The 6204-nt window shown below is 37.8% G+C and overlaps 1 pseudogene; it reads right to left on the bottom strand.

Moving 5' to 3' along the window:
* Positions 1–3556: 3556 nt before the first annotated feature.
* LOC111747565 (olfactory receptor 4C46-like) lies at positions 3557–4579 on the bottom strand (annotated as a pseudogene).
* Positions 4580–6204: the final 1625 nt, after the last annotated feature.

The following is a 6204-nucleotide window of genomic DNA, read 5'->3' as shown; positions in this document are numbered from 1 at the left end:
AGGGCAGAGTCTACGGTTGTTGTTGTTAGTTGCCTTCAATTTGGCTCTAACTCATGGCAACCCTATGTATAATGGAACAAAACACCGTCCAGTCTTTCACCATCTTCAAAATCTTTGATATATTTAAGACCTTTTTTTCTGCTATTGTGACAATCCATCTCATTGAGGGCTTCCCTTGTTTTCACTGACCCTCTAGTTTACCAAAAAAGATGTCCTTTCTAGCAGTTGGTTTTTCCTGATGATGTGTTAAAAGTAAGCAACGAAAACTTTCATCATCTTTATTTCTAAGGAGCATTCTGATTGTATTTATTCTAAAACTGTTTTGTTTACTTTTCTTGCAGTCCAACGTATATTCAGTATTCTTCACCAACACCACAGTTTGAATACATCAATTCTTCTATGGAAAAAAAAAAAAAAAAATAGGTTTAAATCAGTCAGAGTTGGCTCTGAAGGTAATTTTTCAAAAGGGGTGTTCCTGAAGCTATATCAGAAAAGCTTGTTTCCAGAACACAATTCCAAAGAAAGAGTGGAAAAAACACTGGATAGACAGTAACATGGATTTTCAAACTGGAAGATAAATTAGAATAAAAACAGGAGAAATCAAATATGCATCAGATCACAGTTGGGAAGAAACCAGTTGAGCTACAGTTTCATGTTTGACAGATTTAGGGACTGATTCCACACCAAAAAGAAGTGTGACTGCCAAAGTGTTCATCTTACGGCCAACTTCATACATTTCAATCAGCAGAGGTCCATGTTTTCAAGGCAATAAAACCTTCAAGAGCAGAGGTCTTATCTTCAATTGTTTAGTCCAGGCCAAAGATCCTTTCATCAAAGGAAAACATCTCCTGAGTTGTTTACCAAAAATGGAAATGTTTAGGGTGGTGGGCTGTGGCCAACTCTTGGCCTGCAGAAATATAATTGCTTATGACTCTTCCAATTTTACTTCTTCCAAATGAAGTAGAATTAAATAAAACAATATTTAAGGAAATAAAAATGGAATGAACAGAATCAAAGAGCTTGGGAACACCTCCTAAGTTACCTAAGTAAACTACCTATAAATATAAAAAAAAAAAGGGAGACCTATATAAGATCATATAATGAGATGGGGGCACCCCAAAAAAAACCCACTGCCATCGCACAGTAAGGAAAAAAAAACCAGTGTCTACTGATCCTGAAGCTGGTGTTCTTACCCTCCACTGTGTTTCACAGTCATAATATCTTGCTAATTATTTTTGCATCTTAGAATCCTCTGACTTCTCGAATAAAATGTATGATACCCATGAGGTGGGAGGCTAGAATACTATGTCAAAGTGTCCTATAAAGACATCTATGGCATACATTCATCTCGTGGTTGCAAACTTTGTTTTTTAAAAGAACCAAAACTTATTTGCAACAAAGTCTTATGAGTTAAGTAAGTTCTTTAGCTGAGAAATCTTCCCTTGACCAACTGAGGAGTAATGATTTCTCTTTTCTTGTACGCCTTATGCTTAAGCCATCTCTGGAAGCAGTTTGCAAAGAGGAGTCTCAGATATATACTTAATAATGTTAGATTCAAGTAACAACACAGTGAATTTTTAATAGTTAAATTGATATGTTACGCAGTGTTTGGGGGGAAAAAAAGAACAGCACGTAATTACCACTAAGGAGCCATGGTGACCCAGTGATTAAGAGCTAAGTCTGTTAACCAAAAGGTCAGCAGTTTGAATCCACCAGCTGCTCCTTGGAAACCCTATGGGGCTCTTCTACTCTGTCCTATAGGATCTCTGTGATTCAGAATCAACTCAATGGCAATGGTTTTTTTGTTTTTTTCTTTGTTTAAATGATTTTAAATCTAACAAAATGTCACTTCCTATGACACATGGAGCCCTGGTGGAGTAGTGGTTAAGAGTTTGGCTGCTAAACAAAAGGTAAGCAGTTCAAATATATCAGTCTCTCTTTGGACTATAGGGTACTATAGGGTTGCTGTGTGTCAGAATCAACTTGATGGCAACAAGTATGACATAAAATTAAAAAATATATATTTAAAAAAAACAGACCATAACTAAGTATAACTAAATACTAGCACAAAAGGATTATATGTATAATGAAAAAGTCACAGGATGTGAAGTGAGAATATTTGAGCTCAAGGCTGATTTATTTGTTCTATGATCTAATTATTTAAATTTTATGACCCACCTACTTTTTTTCCAGTAAAATAATTACATTAACTAAATTTCAATGTTATAGGGTCATTGTGACGACCAAAGGACACTTTAAAATTTCACTTAGGTTTAAATACAATGAATTTTTATTACTGACAGGTTTTACTTGTCAGAACAAGAAACCCATATAATTTTAAACATTGGTATATTGTCAGTGTGCTGAGAGAGTATTAGCAAGTATTTTCTTTCTAAACTGTATTCTGCACTGTCCTAGATACCAGTAGCCACCATGGGTTCTGAAGTAACAACAGCTTCCATGTTCAAGTCAGTTATACAACTCTGCAATTAGAGAAGAGAATTTGCAATTTGTAACAAAGCAAGAAAGGCTTCGATATAAAATAAAGGCTGCCTTTGATCCTGATACAATTTGAAATGGTTGAAAGAATATGGGATTTGTAATTAGAACAAATGCAGATTCAAATAGCTCTGCCTCTGACCTTGGGCTGATTATTTAGCCCTTTTTAACTTAATTTTTATCACCTGTAAATCAGAATAATTGTTGCAAACTGCGATGTGAAAGACCACTTTTGCGTGGCCTCTCTAGCCACGGTCTTGTAACTCCCAGCAGCACTCCGTGGTAGGATAATTGTGGTCCACCAAAGGGATTGGTCAGTTTTGCTCCCCAGCTGGGCTTGAAATGAGCCACATCAAATGGGGTAAAGAAGAGATCCCACTGCCACCAAAGATTAACAGCCAGAAGCCAGCACATCCTTTGGACCTGGGGTTCCTGTGCTAAGAAGCTCCTAGAAGAAAAAGACCAACAGAGACAACGAGCTATAACCCTGAAGATGGTGAGAAGTGGTGGGAAGAAAGAACTGGCAGGTGAAGGCTTGGTGGGCTTCCTGGCCCATGAAGAAAGTTGAGTGCCTTTGGGTAGACGCCTAGGACCAGGGAGAGGTGTGTCTGTGAACACAGCTGGGAAGAGTGTGCCCTGATGGAAGAGCTGTATCTTGAATGTTCTTGGGCCTGAATTGTAACTGTTACTTCCCTAATAAACACCATAATCGTGAGTATTGTCTGTGATTTCTGTGTGGCCATTGCAATGGATTACCGAACCCAGCAGAGAAGTAGAGAGTGTCATGCAGGGACAGTTGGTATCAAAATTAGTAAAGATGGCAGAGAAAGGAGTCATATCTGACTTCCGCAAGGAATCAGGCTTGGGCTGTTGGCTTTGATTCTCCTTTCCCCTTGTGAAGTTAGAGGAGGTCAGACACACCTCCATGCCATTCTTGTGCAAAGGTTCTATGGCAGTTAGGTGATACAGGTGGGAAAGAGGTATATATATACATATATATATGCATATATATATATATATATATACACACAAACCCACATATATATTAACATAAAAATGTAAAGATTATGATAGAAATAAAATCTTCACATTGGGTCACTTATTATCTGAAATTACATTTCTTTTCAGTAACATTTTGATGGCATTTTTTACTTCTGCATTCCTTACTGTGTAGATAATGGATTTAACATGGGAGTGACAAGGGTATAGAATACAGTTATGCCTTTATCCATGGAGAAAGTGGCTACTGGTCGCATATACATAAAAATACAGGGCACAAAGAACAAGACAACAACAGTGATGTGGGAGGTACAGGTAGAGAGGGCCTTTTTCCTTCCTGCAGAGCTGTGAATCCTCAACGAATGCAGGATGAAGACATAGGATACCAACAACATTACAAAGGTAATCACAGACATTATCCCACCATTGGCAGCAATCAGGAGATCAACAAGGAAATTTTCTGTGCAGGCAAGTTGTATCAGGGGGAAGATGTCACACATGAAGTGATCCATAATGTTGGGGCCACAGAATGGGAGCCAGAAAGTGACAAGAATCTGTCCAATAAAAAAAACTAAAAAAAAAGTTTTTTTTTTTTTTTTAGTAAAATAGAGTGGAAAAAAACCCACTGTCCAAGACACCCCCACCAAAAGGCAGCATACATGGTGGTTCATGATGGTCACATAGTGCAGAGGTCTACAGATGGCCACATTACGGTCATAGGCCATGACCACAAGGAGGGCAACCTCAGAACCACCTAAGAAATGTTCAATAAAGATCTGTGTCATGCAGCCACTGAAGGAGATGATTTTTGTCTCAGAGAGCAAGTCAGCTAGCATTTTAGGGATTATGGAAGAGGAGTAGCAGGCATCTATCAAAGATAAGAAGGCCAGGAAGATACATTGGGGATTTCAATGCCTGACTGCAGATTATGGTGACCACGATGAGCAGGTTTCCTGAGACGGTGACAATGTAGGTGATAAGCAAAACAACAACTAGAATTCTCTGCATACGAGGATTCTGTGTAAGTCCTATTAGAATTAAATCAGTCACATTCATCCTGTTTTCTTCCGTTTCAGTGCTGATGATGAACACAGATTATCCTGTAAAGACAACATTTTTAATAGCAGGGTGATAAGCATTTCATATTTTGTGTTTTCAAATAAGACCAAAGCATTTTAATAAATAAACTCTTTTCCTTCATGGCATACAGGAAGAGAAAAAACATGTTTTTTCTATTTTACAAAAAGATTAGAACCATTGAGGCTGTCTAATCCAGCTTCTATTGATGCTGGAATCCCATCTACAACATCTTGTGACAAGTGGTCACTGGGCATTTGCTGGAGGACATCGAGGCATAGGGACCTCATCACATTATAAATTCCTTCTCAGCCAGCAAGAAATGTTAGAGAACTCATATATGTGTGTGTGTGTGTGAATCCCTGGTGGTACAATGGCTAAGCACTCAGTTGCTAAACAAAATGTTGGCACTTCAAACCTACCAGTATTTCTGTGGGAGAAAAGACCTGACCATCTGCTCCCATAAAGATTTCAGCCTAGGATACCCTATGGGGCAGTTCTACTGTGTAAATTATGGTTGCTGTGAGTCAGAATCAGTCACACAACACACAATAAAAATGACACACACACATATATACACACAAGTGTGTGTTTGTGTAAATATATATATATATTTTCACACACTGTTGATACACAGATTAAGACCAAACCACCTGGCTCTTCCATTCAAGAGCCCTTTAAATAAGCTACAGAGAAGCAAAGCTGTACCTGCCTTCTTCACTTCTTTATCCCCGGATCTACTTTAATGTTTGACTCAGAGTGGTAGTCAATAAATATTAAGAGTGCAAGCAAGTTGGAAGACAGTTTACTTATTTCTCCTGTGTTTTCTTTTTCCAAAATAGGAGTGTTCACCATCTTACCTAGAAAAACAATTAAATAAAGTGTTGGAAAGTGAGCTAGATATACTCCTCTCAGCCCTTCAGATCTATTCTCACTCTTCTCCTCCATGGTGGGCTTCCATGGTGTTCCTCAATGAGGCCTCCTTCTTCTCTGACCAACAGAATGTGCTAGATAAATGTTAGGAGGACAGGGTGGGAAGAAAAGAATGTCAGGGTTTATTCTCCTGGGTCACTACCGTGGTTTATCAGTAACAGGGTACCTTTAACTAGGGTTACAGCTCTTGTTGGGTGGATATCTCCTACTGTTATATTTCCTTTTGTAGTAATTTCTTCCCCTTATTACTTCAGGCCTCCTGGTGGTAATGATTTCCTACTGGTAGCTCGCCCTGGCAAGCTTTATCATCACCCTTAATTAATTTCCTTCATACCTTGATAAATAATCTTCATTAAACTTTTTTTAATCTGCCTTTTTGAGCATGCTGTTTCCTGTTAGGACTCCAATGGATATGGAAAGTTTGTATTTTTTCTTGGTAAATAATAGAAATAATTGAAAAAAATTTAGGTTATTTAAAAATTATCTCTACTTCTTTTGATGTATAGCTGCTGAATAAATTTAACTTTCATGAGAAAAAAATTGTGAAAGACTTTGAAATATAAAAAGATTACTGGCTATCTTCAATGAAAAGCTATGTGTTGCCTATAGCACTCCCCTTGGGATTACATGATTCTGTGAGGATTATGCCTTTCACTGTCTTTGAGCTATTTTACAACTCTTCCAGTTATAGAAAAC

Source organism: Loxodonta africana, unplaced genomic scaffold, assembly GCF_030014295.1.
Source record: "Loxodonta africana isolate mLoxAfr1 unplaced genomic scaffold, mLoxAfr1.hap2 scaffold_32, whole genome shotgun sequence".
NCBI lineage: Eukaryota > Metazoa > Chordata > Mammalia > Proboscidea > Elephantidae > Loxodonta > Loxodonta africana.
The sequence above is the reverse complement of the archived record's forward strand: the minus strand, read 5'-3'. Positions and strand labels throughout refer to the sequence as shown.